The sequence below is a fragment of the Panthera pardus genome, unplaced genomic scaffold (assembly GCF_024362965.1).
Source record: "Panthera pardus isolate Hobbes unplaced genomic scaffold, ASM2436296v1 HiC_scaffold_25, whole genome shotgun sequence".
In the NCBI taxonomy this organism is placed as follows: domain Eukaryota; kingdom Metazoa; phylum Chordata; class Mammalia; order Carnivora; family Felidae; genus Panthera; species Panthera pardus.
In genome coordinates, this window is record NW_026526821.1 from 60393103 (window position 1) to 60412047 (window position 18945).

Sequence of the window (18945 nt, forward strand, 5' to 3'; positions counted from 1 at the left end):
CTTTGCAATTTTCTATATTCAAGACTGTGTAATTTGCAAACAGATAGTTTTTACTTTGTTTCCAATCTGAATGTTTTTATTTCTTTTTGGTCAGTTGCCCTACCTAGAACTTCTGGAGCAATGCGAATAGAAGTGATAAGAGGAGAGGGACATCCTTGTCTTTTTCCTGATCTTAGGGGGAAAACATTTAGTGTTTCACCATTATTATGCTAGTTGAGGGATTTTTCCTCAAATGCCTTTTCTGTGTCTTTGGAATGATCATGTGGTGTCTGTTTTTTATTTTATAAATACAGTATATTACATTAATTGGCTTTCAGATGTTAAACCAACTTTGTATTCCTGAGTAAATCCCACCTTAGTCATGGTGTATAATTAAGTTTTATGTTGCTGGATTTTGTTTTCTAGTATTTTGTTGAGGATTTTGTGTCTATATTCCTAAGAGATAATGGTCTATAGTTTTCTTTCCTTGTGATTAATGTCTTATCTTTTTTTTTTTTTTTTGGTAACAGAATAATAACTGGCCTGATAAAATGAGTTGGGAAGTGTTTACACTTAAATGCAAATCTAACAAAATGTGTACAAGTTATATATAAGGAAAAGTTATAAATCTTTGATGAAAGAAATCAAAGATCCAAATAAATGGAGAAAGAGTCCATGTTCATGGGTAGAAAGGCTTGTTATTGTTAAGATGTTAGTTTTCCCCAAATTGATGTATAGATTCATTCCATCTCAGCCAGAATTCCAGCATGTAGTTTCGTGGATATTAACAAACTGATTATAAAGTTTATATGGAAAGGCAAAAGATACGAGATAGCAAATTCAATACTGAAGGAGAACACAACCTGACTTAAAGATTTGCTATAGTGCTGCAGTGTTTAAGATGGCACAGGATTGGTAAAAGAATAGACAAATCAATCAATGGAATAGAGACAAATAGATAAATGCAATAGCAGATGGAGGTAGCAGACAACAAAAATTCTATGAGAAAAATCAGATGTCAAATTTGACAGGCAAAATTTCAAAATATCCACTATAAATATGTTTAAAGAATTAAATGAAAAATGTTTAAATAAGTGAAGGAGGATATGATGATAATGTCTCATTAAACAAAGAATATCAATAAACTTATAGAAATTATCTTTAAGAAAGAACAAAATGTACTTTTTAATTTCCTCCTTAACTTCTTGTTTAACCCATTCATTGTTTAGTTGGATGTTTTTTAGTCTCCAACTATTTGCTATCTTCCACATTTTTTCTTGTGGTTGATTTCAAGTTTCATAGCATTGTGGACTGAAAATATGCACAGTATGATCTCGATCTTTTTGTACTTGTTGAGGGCTGATTTGTGTCCGAGAATGTGATCTATTCTGAGGAATGTTCCATGTGCACTGGAGAAGAATTTGTATTCCACTGTTTTAGGATGAAATGTTCTGAATATATCTTTTAAGTCCATCCGGTCCAGTGTGTCATTCAAAGCCATTGTTTCCTTGTTGATTTTCTGTTTAGATGGTCTGTCTGTTGCGCTAAGTGGGGTGTTGAAGTCCCCTACTATTATGCTATTATAACCAATGAGTTTCTTTATGTTTGTGATTGATTGGTTTATATACTTGGGTGCTTTCATATTTGGAGCATAAATGTTCACAATTGTTAGGTCTTCTTGGTGGATAAATCCCTTAATTATTATATAATGACCTTCTTCATCTCTTATTACAATCTTTATTTTGAAGTTTAGATGGTCTGATATAAGTATGGCTACTCCGGCTTTCTTTTGTTGACCATTAGCATGATAGATGGTTCTCTATCCCCTTACTTTCAATCTGAAGATGTCTTTAGGTCTAAAGTGGGTCTCTTGTTAACACCATATAGATGGATCTTGTTTTCTTATCCATTCTGTTACTCTATGTCTTTTGATTGGAGCATTTAGTCCATTGATGTTTACAGTGAGATACGAGTTTATTGAAAGATACGAGTTTATTGCCATTATGTTTCTTATAGAGTTGGGGTTTCTGGTGGTGTTCTCTGGTACTTTTTAGTCTTTGTTGCTTTTGGTCTCTCTATCTCTCTCTCTCTCTGTTTCTCTTTTTTTTCCCCGTCTTTTCTCCCCTGAGAGAGTTCCCCTTAAATTTTCTTGCAGGGCTGATTTAGTGGCCATGAACTCCTTTAATTTTTGTTTGGGAAATTTTTTATCTCTCCTTCTATTTTGAATGACAGTCTTGCTGGATAAAGAATTCTTGGCTGCATATTTTTCTGATTCAGCACATTGAATACATCCTGCCACTCCTTTCTGGCCTGCCGGATTTCTGTGGATAGGTCTGCTGCAAACCTGATCTGTCTTCCCTTGTAGGTTAAGGACTTTTTTCCCTTGCTGCTTTCATGATTCTTTCCTTGCCTGAGTATTTTGTGAATTTGAATATGATATACCTTGTTGATGGTTGTTTTTTGATTGAATCTAATGGGAGTCCTCTGTGCCTCCTGGATTTTGATGTCTGTGACTTTCCCCAGGTTAGGAAAGTTTTCTGCAGTGATTTGCTTACATAACCCTTCTACCCCTTTTTCTCTCTCTTCATCTTCTGGGACCCCTATGATTCTGATGTTGTTCCTTTTTAATGAGTCACTGATTTCTTTAATTCTTAAACCATGCTCTTTTGCCTTAGTCTCACTGTTTTTGTTTGCTTCATTATGTTCCATAAGTTGTCCTCTGTATCGCTGATTCACTGCTCTGCCTCATCCATCCCTGCCACCATGGCCACTCCTCGAGATTCCTGCTCAGTTATAGTATTTTTTAATTTCATCCTGACTAGCTTTTATCTCCGCAGAAAAGGATCCTAATGTTTTCAACCCCAGCTAATATTCTTATTATCGTGATTCTAAATTCTGATTCAGACATCTTGCTTATATCTGTTTATTAAGTTCCTGGCTGTCATCTCTTCCTGTTCTTTCTTTTGGGGTGATTTCCTTCGTTTTGTCATTTTGAAGGAAGAAAAGGAAATAATGTAATAAAAAATTTAAAAACCACAAAAAAATCAAATAAAGGATGCTAGATCCTAGGTGTGTTCTGGTCTATCTGGTTGTTGAAAGGAGCTTGATAGATTAGAGGAAAGGGGGAAAGATAAGAAAAGAAAAAGGAAAATGTTTAAAAATTTGAAAAAATGAATACAGTGAGATAGAATAAAGTGAAATAATGGAAGTAAAAAATAGAGTTTAAAAAATTTACAGGGCGCCTGGGTGGCGCAGTCGGTTAAGCGTCCGACTTCAGCCAGGTCACGATCTCGCGGTCCGTGAGTTCGAGCCCCGCGTCGGGCTCTGGGCTGATGGCTCAGAGCCTGGAGCCTGTTTCCGATTCTGTGTCTCCCTCTCTCTGCCCCTCCCCCGTTCATGCTCTGTCTGTCTCTCTCTGTCCCAAAAATAAATAAAAAACGTTGAAAAAATTAAAAAAAAAAAAAAAAAAAGAAAAAAAAATTTACAAAAATGTAAAAAATATAGTAGAAAATTAAGAAAATATTTTTAATAGAAATGGAAAATAAAAATAAATTTTTTCTCTTTCTGTATTGAAGAATAAGAAAAGAAAAAAAAATTGAATAGATGGACCAGCAAACAAACTGTGGTATGATTGAAATTAAATCGGTTTCCCCTAGAAGTCGAACTATGAAGTACTTTATAGTCTGTAAACTAAACAGGCAGAGAGACTTGTGTTGTTCCTGAAGAGTGAGGTTGGCCCAGTTGGGCGGGGCTTAGTGTAATGGCTCTGTTCTCTACTAGATGGTGCTGCTTAGCTTACTGGGGTGGATTGTTGTGGCGCCTGTAGGTGTGTATGTGCATGCGTGGGAGGGGTGAAAATGGTGTCACTCAGCTACCCAGTCTCTAGTATCAGACCTCTTTGCTCTCCCCACCAGCAGTTGCGCACCCCTCCTTTGTCTCCAGCTTCCATCCACTCCCTGCTTTTACACTGTCCCTGACCAAGTCATCAGGTTGCCATGCAGCACCTCCCTCCTGAGTTTTATCTCAGATGCGGCTGTGTTTCCCAACCCCTCACTTCTGAGGGTCTCCAGCTTTGACCTGCTCAGACCTTCTGAGGGAGGATCTCATTGAGCAATGGCCGGGTGCCAGCCTGTCCCCAGGAATGTTCGGAAGACCACGCTGCTGCCAGTGCCCAGAGACTGTGGCTCAGTGCCAGCCAGGAAAAGGTCATGCAATTGTGTAGCAGCAGCGTTTCAGGGATTATGGAAAATCACAACACACATCTGGTGCTAGGCCTCTGCTTGAATGTCCTTGTTCCAGCACCAGAAAATGTGGTTGTTCTCTGGCTTCCACTGGGACCTTTGCCTGTGGGGAGGCCATACAGCCTCTACCAAATGTCCTCCCAGCAGGGGACCACCTCTCCCTGTCTGGCCTGAGGACCCAGAGGACCTCGGTCTCTGCTCCTGGGGATTCACCCTTCCCACCAGAGCACCACCAGGTATTGAGCTGAGGAGTTTCAGACTATGCACTTCCTCTGTTTATAGAGTCTTAATGGAATTTAAACCCTCTCCTTTCTCCTTTCTCCCTTTTTTGTTCAGTCCCTTGTGTACTCTTTCTTTTCTCTCCAGCTGCTTTCAGGCGGGGGATTCTTTCTGTACTCTCCCCCCTCCCCATCTCTGTCTTCTCTCTGCAAGCAAAAACAGCTCCCTGCCCTCCACAGTTTTCTCCCCCAGTTCATCTCTCCACCCTGCATACATGCTGAGTTCTCTGGTTCAGGTTGTGCAGATTGTTGTGTTAATCCTCAAATCAGTTTTCTAGGTGTGCAGGATGGTTTAGTGTTTATCTGGCTGTATTTCAGGAATGAGAGACACAAAAAAATCTTCTCTGCTGTTCTGCCATCTTGGCCTCTTCTCCTTTGGTATTAACTCTTCTTTAAATGTTTGGTAGAATTCACCTGTGAATCTATCTGGTCCTGGATTTTGTATGATGGGAGTTTTTTGATTACCAATTCAATATCATTGCTAGTCTGTTCAAATTTTCTATTTCTTCTTGATGAAATTTTGGGTGATTATATGGTTCTAGGAATGCATTCATTTCTTCTAGGTTGTCCAATTTGTTGGCATATAATATTTCATAATATTTTCTCATAATCCTTTCTATGATATTGGTTGTTATTTCTCTTCCTTCATTTCTGATTTTATTTACTTGGGTTTTCTCTCTCTGTCTCTATCTCTGTCTCTCTTTCTAATGGGTGTGGCTAAAGGTATAACAGTTTTGTTGATCTTTTCAAAGAACCAGCTCATGATTTCATTGATATATTGTATCTGTTTTAGTCTCTATGTTATTTATTTTTGCTTGAATCTTTATTGTTTACTTCCTTCTACTGGTGTTGGGCCTTGTTCTTCTATTTCTAGCTCCTTTACGTGTAAGGTTCAATTGTATATTTGAGATTTTTTTTGCTTCTTGAGGTAGACCTATATTGCTGTAATCTTTCCTCTTAGAACATCATTTGCTGCATCTCAAAGATTGGGAGCTGTTATATTTTCATTTTCATGTGTCTGCATGCATTTTTTGATTTCCTCTTTGATTTCTTGGTTGACTTGTTCATTATTTAGTAGCATGATATTTAGTTTCCATGTATTTGTGTTCTTTCCTGATTTTTTTCTTGTGATTGTTTTATAAAATTTTTAAAGTTCATTTATTTATTTATTTTGGAAAAGAGAGAGAGAGAGAGCAGGGGAGGGGCAGAGAGAAAGGGAGAGAGAGAATCCCAAGCAAGCTCCACACTGTCAGCACAGAGCCCATTGTGGGGCTCACACTTACAAACCATGAGATCATGACCTGAGCTAAAACCAAGAGTCAGATGCTTAACTGACTGAGCCACCCAGACACCCCTACCATTGTGGTTGGAAAAGATGAGATATGATTTCAATATTTTTAATTTATTGAGATTTGTTTTAGGCTTTAGGTGATCTCCTCTAGAGAATATTCCATGTACACTTGAAAAGAATGTATGTTCTTCTGGTTTTGAATAGAATGTTCTGAATATATCTGTTAAGTCCATCTGGTCCAATATATCATTCAAAGCTACTGTTTCCTTGATGATTTTCTGTCCGATCTGTTAATGTAAGTGGGATATTAAAGTCTCCTCCTGTTGTTGTAATACTCTCAATTTCTTCCTTTTGTGTCTGTTAATAGTCGCCTTGTGTATGGACTGAACTCTCATATTGGATGCATAAATATTTACAATTGTTCTATCTTCTTGTTGGATTAACCTCTTTATGAATATGGTGTATCTTTCCTTGTCTCCTTTTATGGTCTTTGAAAAAGTCTATTTTGTTTGTTATAAGTATTGCTATGCCAACTTTCTTTTCACTTCCATTTGCATGGTAAATATTTTCCCACACCTTGCTTTCAGTCTGCATGTGCCTTTACATCTGAAGTAGGTCTCTTTTTGGCAGCATATAGGTGGATCTTGCTTTTTTAATCCATTCAATTACCTTATGTCTTTTTTTTTTTTTTTTGAGAGAGAGAGAGAGAGAGACAGACAGACAGACAGACAGCATGAGCAGGGCAGGGGCAGAAAGAGAGAGGGAGAGAGAAAGAGACAGAATCTGAAGCAGGCTCTGAGCTGTCAGCACAGAGCCTGACATGGGGCTTGAACTTGTGAGCTGCGAGATCATGACCTGAGCTGAAGTTGGACACTTAACCAACTGAGCCACCCAGGTGCCCCTACCTTGTGTCTTTGAGAAGCATTTAGTTCATTTATAATCAAAGTAATTATTGATAAGTATGTACTTATTGCCATATTGTTACTTGTTATACAGAGGTTTGTTTTTGTTTTTGTTTTTGCAGTTTTTCTCTTTTCTTTTCTCCTCCTCCTCCTCCTCCTGGTTCTTTCTTCTTTTGCTCTCTTCCCTTGTGGTTTGATGGCTTTCTTTATTGATATGCTTGGATTCCTTTCTTTTTATTTTTTATGTATCTATTATAGGTTTTTGATTTGTCATTACTGTTAGGTTCCTATATAATAGCTTATGCATAATGCTTTGGATTACAAGTATGTTTCCAGAACAAATTATGCTCACAAATCAAGGTTTTACTATAATATAATGTTATTATGCTTGATGATGTTGCTAACTTTGCTTGACTTATTCTCATTTTTTATTATTCTTTTTTATTTTTTGCTGTTCAGCTTGGTTGCTTTCCATTATTTTGCCTTCAAGGTCACTGATCTATTCTTCTGCCTCCTCTAATCTTCTATTGATTCACTTCTATTGTATTTTTAATTTCAGTTATTGAGTTCTTCATCTCTGATTCGTTCTTTATTATATTTTATATCTCTAATTTGAAAATCTCACTAAGACCTTCACTCTTTTTTCAAGTCCAGTTACTAACTTTATGAACATTACTTTGAATTTTTTACAATGCATATTGCTTATCTCTGTTTCATTTAGTTATTTTGCTGTGATTGTATCCTGTTATTTCATTTGCAACATATTCCTCTGTCTCTTCATTTTGCCCCTCTGTTTTCTTCTTTGTATTAGGAAAGTCAGTTACATCTTCTGCTCTTGAAAGTAGTGGCTTTATGAAGAAGAGGTCCTGTGGTGCCCTGTAACACAGTGTTCCCTGTTCAGTAGAACCAGGTGTTTCAGGGGTATCTCATTTATGGGTTGCATGTACTCTACTGTTGTGGCTGAACTACATTTGCCTTCGGTATATTTAACTGCAATAGCCCATTTTGCCTCTTGTGGGCAGGGTTTGGTCTCTGTGCTGATAAGGAGCCAATCTGGGGCCTCTTTGGGCTAGTAGTTGGGCAGTGTCACCTTTATCAGTTAAGCCAGATGCCTGTCCTCAGCACATTTATTGGGGCTTTGGTCACACCAACCTGCAGAGTGTTCTCCCTGTGTTGTCTCCTTAAGAGCCTTTTGTTGGTGGGCGCAGCCTACAGTTAAACTGTATGTCTGCCCCCAGGTCTGTCTGCAGGCGCTGTAGTGGAAATGGTATGTGTGGTTATCTTCCCTTCATCTCAAGGCAGGAGTCCCTTTGGTGTGGTACCAATCCCTGCATGGGCTGATTGTATGATATACGGCAGGAGCCATTTTGGAAAGGACTCCTGCTGATCAAGGTGATTGGATGGGGGGATCCATAAGAGAACTCTGGGGTGGGGTTGGGGGGAGAAATGGTATCCACCAGCTTTCTTGTTCTTGGAGAAGTCTAAAGATCCCTTCCCCTCCAGTGCATAATATAAACCACCTTCATGTACACCCTAGCTGCTTTTCAAACTATTCCTTCTATGTTGTATCTCTGCAGGATTTTTTGTTATGCTCTTTTTAAAGGCAGGGACTCTGTCTCCTATTGCCCTCTGGCTTTTCTAGAACTTAGCCCACTGATTTTTAAATACCCACAGTTAAGCCCAACTGATTGTGAAAACTTGCAAAGTTAAGTCCCACTGGTTTTCAAAGCCAAATATTATGGGGATTTGTCTTCCCAGTGCAAGTATTCCATGTCTGTGGTGCTTCTCTTCTTTATATGTGCTTGTGGTGCCCTCCTGTTTGTGGTTAGTCTTGCAGGGAGTCTAGTTCCTGACTCTCCATCCCTCCTACCCTTTTTTTTTTTTTTTTTTTCTTTAATTTTTTTTTTTTAATTTTTTTTTCTTTTTTCTTTTTTTTTTTTTTAATATATGAAATTTACTGTCAAATTGGTTTCCATACAACACCCAGTGCTCATCCCAAAAGGTGCCCTCCTCAATACCCATCACCCACCCTGCCCTCCTACCCTTTTTGATGTAACCTCCTCTCTATGATTAACTGTGTAAAGTCTGTTCTGCTTGTCTTCACATCGTTTCCTAGGTTAGCTGCTATTCCTGGATTAGCTATTATCTAGGTGTGTCTGTGGGATGAGTGAGCTTAGGATCCTACTACCCCACCATCTTTAGTCTTACTTTTTATTTTCTCCCTCTAATGAGTTGCTAGAACTTCTCTCCTGGACTTCTGGACTCCCTCAAAGATTCTTTTTTCTATGGATAATTGTCTAATTCATTGTTCTCCCAGGGCTCCCAGACCTTGGCCAAGAGAGGCTGGAGCCATTCTCGGGCACTTCATTATCCACAGGTGGGTCAAATTTCTGTAAGCCTATTACCCAGCCCTTGATTGAGTGAGACAACTCCTGCATCCCTTGGAGTATGGTGCTGGTGATAGCTGTAGCCCAGTCTTCAGAGGTATGGAATTATTTCTGGGTCTGTAGTTAAGGCCACAGCTATCGAGTCAGCTACCTAGGTATGGGCTTATCTTCTCAAAATGACTCTCGTTGTTTGTAGACCACTGGGGTTTCACAGTCTCCTACCTGGGTTGCAAAGCTCCCACATAGGCATTTGTGACTGTGAACAGATATGAAGTTGTTGTGATTGAGTTGGGGAAACATGTGAGGAATATCTTGTTTAGCCATCTTGCTACATCACTTCTGCATCAATTGATTTTTGTATGTTGAAACAGCCTTTCATATTTGGAATAAATTTCACTTGGTTGTGGTGTGCGATTCTTTTTACACCTTACTGGATTCAATGTGGTAATGTTGTGTCGAATATTTTTACATATATGTTTATGAGAGATATTAGAGTGTAGTTATCCTTTCTTGAAAAATCTTCTGATTTTGGTACCAGATACTGGCCTTGTAGAATGAGTTGGGAACTTTTCCATCTCCTTTGATCTTCTGGAAATGATTGTATAGAATTGGAGTAATTTCTTCCTTAAGTATTTGGTAGAATTAATCAGCAAAATCATGTAGGTTTGGTGATTTCTATTTTGGAAGTTTATAAATTGTTGATTCAATTTCTTATAAGTTATAGACCTTTGAGATTATATCTCCTTGTATGAATTTTGGCAGATTTTATATTTCAAGGAATTGTTCTGTTTCATCTAAGTTATCAATTTTGTATGCTAAGAATTGTTCATAATTTTCTTTGTCCATTTGGACTGCTATAACAAAAATAGCACAGACCTGGTGGATGGCTTAAACAATTCATTTCACAATTTTGAAGACGGGAAAGTCCAAGATCAGGACTCTTGCAGTTTCAGTGTCTGGTAAGGACCTACTTCTAGCTCTTCTCACTGTGGCCTTATATGCTGGAAGAGGGGAGGGAGTTCCTTGATGTCTTTTTTTTTCTTTAAATAATGGCACTAGTCCCATTCTAGAGGGCTTCACCCTCAGTTGTAACCACCTTCCAAAGGAACCACATCCAAATATGAACTGGGGATTAGGTTGCAACATTCAAAGTTTTAACAATATTATTGTTAATAATTTAACAATTATTTTAACAATAATATTGTTATTATCTTTTTATGTTCATATGATCAGTAGTTGTAGTCTCTCTTTCATTTTGATGTTAGTTATCTGTGTCTTCTCTTTTTTCGTTGGTTAGACTGCCTAAAAGTTAATCAATTTTATTGATCTTTTCAAGGAACGAGCTTTGGGTTTCTTTGATACGTTCTGTTTAACTTCTTGTTTTAAATTTCATAGACTTCTGCTTTGGTTTTTATTAATTTTTTCTTCTGCTTACTTTGCATTTAATTTACTCTTTTGCTAGTTTACTTGAGGTAGAAGCTTATATTCTTAATTTTAGATCTTTTTTCTCTTCTAACATATGCATTCAGTGCTATAAATTTCCTGTAAGCACTGCTTTCACAGCATGCCACAAATTTTGACAAGGTATCTTTTTATTTTATTTTATTAAAATATTTAAAAATTTCTCTTAAGATTCTTCTTTGACTCATGTGTTATTTAGAAGTGTGTTATTTAATTTCCACATATTTTGAGATTTTCCAGCTATGCTTCTGTTAATGATTCCTGATTCAATTTTGTTGTGAGCAAAGAACATATTTGGTATGATTTTTATTTTTAAAAGTTTGTTAAAGTGTGTTTTATAGCCTATATGTGGTTTGCCTTAGTGAATGTTTGAGATTAAGAATGTGTATTATGCAGTTACTGAATTAAGTACTCTAGAAATGTCAGTTAAATCTAGGTGATTGGTGGTGTTTGGTTCAACTATATATTTAATGAGTTTCTGCCTACTAGGTATGTCAGTTCCATATAGAAGGGTATTGCAGTCTCCAACTATAGGGGTGGATTTGTATGTCTCTCCTTGTCATTCTCTTATTTCTTGCCTTACATATGTTGACATATTGTCTTGTTAGGTGCATATACATTACAAATGGTTATGTCTTTTTTTTCTTCATTGCCAACTTTATTTTTTATTAACTTTTTAAAAAATTTAATTTCAGTATAGTTAACATACAGTGTTATGTACAATATAGTGATTCAACAATTGTATACATTACTCAGTGCTCATCATGATAAATGTACTTTTAATCCCTTCAACTGTTTTACCTATCCTCCCTCCTACCTCCCCTCTGGTAACCCTCGGTTTGTTCTCTATACTTAAGAGTCTGTTTTTTGGTTTGTCTCTTTTGTTGTTGTTCATTTGTTTTGTTTCATAAAGTCCACTTATGAGTGAAATCATATGGTATCTGTCTTTCTCTGACTGACTTATTTTACTTAGCATTATACTTTTTATCTCCATCATGTTGTTGCAAATGACAAGATTTCATTCTTTTTTATGGCTGAGTAAGATTCCATTATATATGGAGAGAACTAGAAATAGAAGCAGAAAGAAAAGAAAGGAGACAGAGAAAGAAAGAAATAAAGGAAAGAAAGAAAGAAAAAAGAAAGAAAGAAAGAAATCATCTTCTTTATCCATTTACCCTTTAATGAACACTTGGGTTGCTTCCATAATTCGGCTATTGTCAATAATAGTTCAGTAAACATAGGGGTGCATGTATCTCTTTGAATTGGTGGTTTTGTATTCTTTGGGTAAATACCCAGTGGTGGAGTTACTGATCATATAGTAGTTCTATTTTAATTTTAATTTTAATTTTGAAGAAACTCCATACTATTTTCCATAGTGGCTGCACCAGTTTGCATTCTCACCAACAGTACACAAGGGTTCTTCCTCCAAATCCTCACTAGTATTTGTTGTTTCTTGTGTTTTTGATTTCAGCTATTCCAACAGGTGTGAGGTGATAGTTCATGGTGATTTTGATTTACATTTGCCCGATGATTACTGACGTTGAGCATCTTTTCATGTGTCTGTTGGTCATCTGTATGTCTTCTTTGGAGAAATTTCTATTCAGGTCCTCTGCCTATTTTAATTGGATTATTTGTTTTTTGTTGTTGAGTTGTATAAGTTCTTTATATATTTTGGATACTAACCCTTTATGGGATATGTCATTTCCAAATACCTTTTCCCATTCAGTAGGTAGTCATTTAGTTTTGTTGATTATTTTGTTTGCTTTGCAGAAGCTTTTTATTTTTATGTAGCCCCAGTAGCTTAATTTTGCTTTTTGTTTAGTTTTCCCAAAACCATTTGTTGAAGAGATTGTCTTTTTCCCATAGTATATTCTTGCCTCATTTGTCAAAGATTAATTAACTATATAATTATTGGTTTATTTCTGTGTTCTCTATTCTGTTCCATTGATGTATGTGTCTATTTTGGTACTGGTACCATACTGTTTTGCTTACTATAGATTTATAGTATATCTTGAAATCTGGGGTTGTGATACTTCCAATTTTGTTCTTTTTCATAATTGCTTTGGCTATTCTTTTATGGTTCCCATAACATTTTATGATTGTTTGTTCTAGTTCTGTGGAAAATTATGTTGATGTTTTGGTAGGATTGCTTTGGGTAGTATGGATATTTTAAAATATTGGTTCTTCCAGGAGAACCTGAGTGGCTCAGTCAGTTAGGCATCTGACTTTGGCTCAGGTCAAGATCTCGTGGTCTGTGAGTTCAAGTCCCACATCAGGCTCTGTGCAGACAGCTCAGAGCCTGGAGCGTGCTTCGGATTCTGTGTGTGTATGTGTGTGTATGTGTGTGTGTCTTTTTCTCTCTGCCCCTCCCCCTCTCCCTCTCTCTCTCACAAAATTAAATAAACATTAAATATATATATTGGTTCTTCCAATCCAGGATAATGGAATATGTTTCTATTGGCTTATGTCCTCTTAAATTTCTCTCATCAGTGTTTTATAGTTTTCAGAGTACAAGTATTTCACCTTCGGGGTTAATTTTATTCCTAGGCATTTTATCATTTTTGGTGTAGTTGTAAATGGCATTCTTTTCTTTTCTTTTTTTAAAGTTTATTTATTTGGAGAAAGAGAGCATGAATGGAGGAGGGACAGAGAGAGAGGGAGAGAGATAGAATCCCAAGCAGGCTCCACACTGTCAGCACAGAGCCTGACATGGGGCTTGAACTCACAAACCACAAGATCATGACCTGAACCGAAATGAAGAGTCGGATGCTTAACAACTGAGTCACCCATGCACCTGTAGAATTATTTTCTTAATTTCTCTTTCTGCTACTTGATTATTACTGTATAGAAAGTATATATATATAGTGTCATGTCATCTGAAAATAGTGAAAGTTTTACTTCTTCCTTACCAATTTCGATGCCTTTTATTCCTTTTTCTTGTCTCATTGCTGTGGCTAGGTCATCTAGTATTATGTTGAGTAAAAGTGGTAAGAGTGAACATCCTTGTCTTGTTCCTGATCTTAGGTGAAAAGCTCTCAGTTTTCACCATTGTGTATGATGTTAGCTGTGGGTTTTTCACATATGGCCTTTATTATGTTGTATGTTCCTTCTGAACCTACTTTGTTGAGGGTTTTTATCATGATTAAATGTTGTATTTTGCCATTTGCTTTTTCTGCATCTATAAAGGTGATCCATATGTTTTTTTTTTCTTTCTCTTGTAGAAGTGATATATCACATTGATTGATTTGCAAATATTGAACTACCCTTGCATCCCAGGAATAAATACCACTTGATCATGGTGAATGATTTTTTTCTATTGTATTGTTGGATTCAGTTTGCTAACACCTTGTTGCAGATTTTTGAATCCATGGTTATCAGATACATTGGCCTGGAGTATTCTTTTTGTAGTGTCTTTATCTGGTTTTGGTATCAGGGTCATGCTAGCCTCAGAATGAATTTGGATGCTTTCGTTTTTCTATTTTTTAAAATAGTTTGAGAAGAATAGGTATTAACTCTTCCTTAAATGTTTGGTAGAATTCACCTGGGAAGCCATCTGGTCCTAGACTTTTGTTACTTGGGGGTTTTTTGATTACTGAATCAATTTCATTGCTGGTAATTGGACTCTTCAAATTTTCTATTTCTTCCTGATTCAGTTTGATAGTTTTTATGTTTCTGGGAATGATCCATTTCTTCTAGTTTGTTGAATTTGTTGGCTTATAATTTTTCATAATATTATGTCATAATCCTTTGTATTTCTGTGGTGTCAGTTGTTATTTCTCTTTCATTTCTGATTTTATTTAGTCCTCTTTTTCTTGGTGAGTTTGACTTTCAGTTAGTTGGTTTTGGTGATCTTTCAAAGAACCAGTTCCAGGTTTCATTGTTCTATTGTTTTTTTAGTTTCTATTTCATGTATTTCTTGACTAATGTTTATTTCCTTCCTTCTGGTTTAGGGAATTTTGTTTTTTCTTCTTTTTCTAGCTCCTTTATGTGTAAGGTTAGTTTGTTTATTTGAGATTTTTCTTGCTTCTTCAGGTAGGCCTGTATTGCTGTAAACTTCCCTTTTAAAACAACCTTTCTACATCCCAAAGATTTTGGACCATTTTTTTTTCATTTTCCTTTTTCTCTATGTATTTTTTTATTTCCTCTTTAATTCCTTGATTGACCCATTCATTTTTTGGTAGCATGTTATTTAAACTCCATGTATTTGTGTTTTTTCCAGATTTTTTTCTTATGGTTGATATTTAATTTCATAGTGTTGTGGTCAGAAAACATGCATGGTATGACTTCAATCTTTTTGAATTTGTTGAGACTTCTTTCATGGTCTCATATGTCATCTATTCTGGAGAATGTTCCATGTGCATTTGAAGGAATGTGTATTCTACTGTTTTAGTGTGGATTAATCTGAAGATATCTGTGAGGTCTATCTGGGCCGGTGTGTCATTCAAAGTCACTGTTTCCTTTTTGATTTTCTGTTTGGATGACCTATCCATTGGTTTAAGTGGGGTGTTAAAGTCCCCTACTATTACTGTTTTACTATCAATTACTTCCTTTGTGTTTTTTTATGTGTTGCCTTATATGTTTGAGTGCTCCATATTGGGTGCAATAATATTTACAATTGTTATATCTTTTTGTTGGATTGTTCCCTTTGATTATGTAGTGTCCTTCTTTGCCTCTTGTTATAGTCTGTTTTAACATCTATTTTCTCTGATGTAAATATCGCTACCCTAGCTTTCTTTTCACTTCCATTTGCATAATAAATGTTTCTCCATCCCCTCCCTTTCAATTTGCAGGTGTCTTTGGATTTGAAATGAGTCTCTTGTAGGCAGCATATAGATGAGTCTTACTTTTTTTATCCATTCTGTCACCCTTTGCCCTTGATTGGAATGTTTAGCTCATTCATATTCAGAGTAATTATTGATAGGTATGTACTTATTGCCATTTTATTACTTGTTTTACGGTTGTTTATGCCATTCTTCTCTGTTCCTTTCTTCTCTTGCTCTCTTTTCTCACAGTTTGTTCAGTTTCTTCAGTGATATACTTGGATTCCTTTGTCTTTATTTTTTGCATATCTGTTACTCATTTTTGTTTCATGGTTACCAATAGGTTTGTATATACCATCTTCTGTTTATAGCAGTCTACATTAAGTTGATGGTCACTTATGTTTGAACCCACTCTTTTCTCCTCTGCCCTGCAGTGTTTTAGATATTTGGTGTCATACTTCAAAATCCTTTTATTTTGTGAATCCCTGACTGATTTGTATAGGTATACTTATTTTCACTCCTTTTGTGCTTCCTACTTTTCTTACTCCTGCTTATGGTCTTTCCTTTACCCTAAAGAGTCCTCTTTAACATTTTTTTGTAAAGCTGGTTTACTGGTCATGAATTCCTTTAACTTATTCTGGGAAACTCTTTATTTATCCTTCTATTCTCCTTCCTGGATAGAGTATTATTGGCTGAAGATTTTTCCTTTCAGCAATTATATCATGCCACTGCCTGCAGTTTCTGCTGAAGAATCAGATAGCTTTATGGAGTCTTCCTTGTATGTAACTATTTTCTTTTCTTTTGTTGCTTTAAAAATTCTCTGTTTATCACTACTTCCTGCCATTTTAATGATTACGTGTCTTGGTGTGGAACTCCTTAGGTTGATTTTGTTGCAGGCTCTCTGTGCCTCCTGGATCTGGATTTCTGTTTCCTTCCCCAGATGTGGGAACTTTTTAACTATTATTTCATCAAATAAAATTTTTGCCCTCTCTTCTATCTCTCTTCTCTTCTGGGATTCCTACGATGTGAATGTTATTATTCTTGATGGTGTCACTGAGTTCCCTAAGTCTATTTTCATTTTTTGTTATTATTTTTCTCTTTCTTGTTCAGCTTAATTGCTTTCCATTTCTCTGTCCTCCAGGTCACTGATCTGTTCTTCTGGTTCCTCTAGTCTACTATTTATTTCATCTAGTACATTTTAAGTTTTATTTATTGAGTTCTTCATCTCTGGTTCTTTTTTAAGTTTTTTGTTTCTTTATTGAGGGTCTTACTGAGGTCCTCCACTTTTTTCTCAAGTCCAGTAAGTATCTTTATGACCATTATTTTAAATTCTTGATCAGGCATATTGCTTATCTCTGTTTTGTGTAGGTGTTTTGCTGTGATTTTTGTCCTATTCTTCCATTTGGAACATTTTCTTGTCTCCTCATTGTGTATGTTTCCATGTGTTAGTAAAGTCAGTTTTGTCTCCTGCTCTTGAAGAGGTCCTGTAGTGCCCTACAGTGCAGTGTCCACTGTTCACTAGAACGTGGTGCTTCAGGGGTGTCTCTTATGTGTGTTGCATGTACTCTGCTGTTGTGACTGAACCACTTTTACCTTCAGTCCTATTGTCTGCAACGGCTCACTTTACTGTGGACAGGGGTTAGTCCCTATATGTTGTTAGTGGGCCAATTGGGGCCATCTTGGACTTACGTTGAGTCAGACTAGGTGTTTGATAGAGATGCAGTAGCACCAAACTGCAGGGTGCTTTCCCTATTTTGTCCCCTGAGAAGCTTTTGTTAGTGGGTAAGGCCTGCCCTCAGACTAGGTATCTGTTCCCAGCCTGTTGCTGGGGCCCCAGCTGGAGTTGTGTGTTTGGTTATCTTTCCCTCTTTCCCAGGCAGGAGTCACTTGGGAGTAGTGGTGGCCCCTGTCAGGGATGCTTGCCCACTATCAGGCTTGTGGCACTGCTTTGGATCGGCTCTGGCCAAGAGCATATCAAAGTTGGCAGGACCACAGAGAAACAGGGGTCAGGGCGGGTGGTGGTAGCAAGGTTTGCTTTGAGGGGGTGGATTTTCAGAACTGCTCAAGTCAGAAGTATGGTATGGCGTTAGCAGCACTGGTTTCTACAGATGTCTGTGTGCCTAGGCTGGGGGCAGGGGAGGGAAATGGTGCCCACCAGCTCCTTTGTTCCTGGAGAAGTCTCCCAGAGATCTCCATCACATGTCCTTAGATTAGTAAACAATCTCCCATATACCCCAGGTGTTTTTCAAACTGCTGCTTCAGTGCTGTATTTCTGCTGGGCCATTTGTTGTGCTGTGTCTTTGAGGGCAGGGACTCAGTTTCTTTTTGCCCTTCCAGCTCTCCCAGATCCAAGCCTGCTGATTTTTAAAGTTCCAAGGGTTAAGTCCTGCTGATTGTAAGAACTTGAAAAATTTGGCCCTTCTGGTTTTCAGAGCCAAATGTTATGGGCTTCGTCTTTCCTGCATGGGCTCCCCAGTGTGAGAGTCGATTCCTCTCTCCTCTCTGCACTCACGGCATTCCTCCCTCTAACAGAGAGCCCCACAGGTCGTTTAGCTTCCGATCATGTCTCTGCCCTTCCTACACTCTTCCTTGTGGCCTCTTCTCTGCATTTAGCTGTGGAGAGTCCATTATGCCAGTCTTTGGGTCATTTTCTGGGTTATTTACACTGATGTGTGTGTTACCTAGTTGTATCTATGGAACAAGGTGTGCTTAGGGTCTTCTTACTCCTTTATTTTCCCCAGAAGTCACAGATTGTTAGGCCTTGATAAATTTTTATAGTTCTGTAATGCCTCCTTTTTATCTCTGATAAGTTTCCTTTCTCTGAAATCAGCTTTGTCTGAAATTAATATAGTTCTTCCAGCCTTCCTTTGATTAGTGTTATCTTTTTTTTGTGTCTTTATATTAAAGTGAATTTCTTGTAAATAAATATATATATATATATAGTTGGCTTGATGTTCTGCATTAAAAAAAAATTTTTTTGAGAGAGTGAGAGCGTAAGTTGGGGAGGGGCAGAGGAAGAGGGAGAGAGAGAATCTTAGGCAGGTTCCATGCCCAGTGCAGTGGAGTCTAATGCAGGCTCAATCTCATGATCATGAGATCATGACCTGAGCTGAAATCAAGAGTTGGACACTTTACTGACTGAGCGAACCAGGTGCCTCTGACATTTTGTGTTTTAATTGTGTATATGTCCATTCGCATTTAAAGTGATTATTGATATGGTTGGATTAATATTTACCATATTTGTAACTATTTTCTATTCATTGTTCTATTCTTTGTTTCTTTTTTGTATTCCACTCATTTGTTAGCCTTTATGGTTTTAATAGAGCATTTTTTTTTAATAGAGCATTTTATATGATTCTGTTTTATCTCTTGTTAGCATATCAATATAGTTCTTTTTCTTTTCTTTTTTTTTAAGTAGGCTTCACACCCAGCACTGAGCCCAGTGCAGGGCTTGAAATTTTGACTTTGACACCAAGACCTGAACTGAGATCAAGAGTTGACTGTTTAACCAACCGAGTCACCCAGGCACTCCAATATAGTTCTTTTTAAAAAACTTTTTTAAGTGGTGACCATAGATTTTTAATATACACTTAGAACTAAGTCCACTTTTAAACAACACTTTACAAGTGTAGGGATAATGCAGGTA

General features: G+C 37.1%; 1 protein-coding gene across 10 annotated transcripts in view; it reads left to right on the top strand.

The window, feature by feature from the left end:
• TSGA10 (testis specific 10) overlaps positions 1–18945 on the top strand; it is a 158763-nt gene that overhangs the window by 86186 nt on the left and 53632 nt on the right. The window lies entirely within an intron of this gene.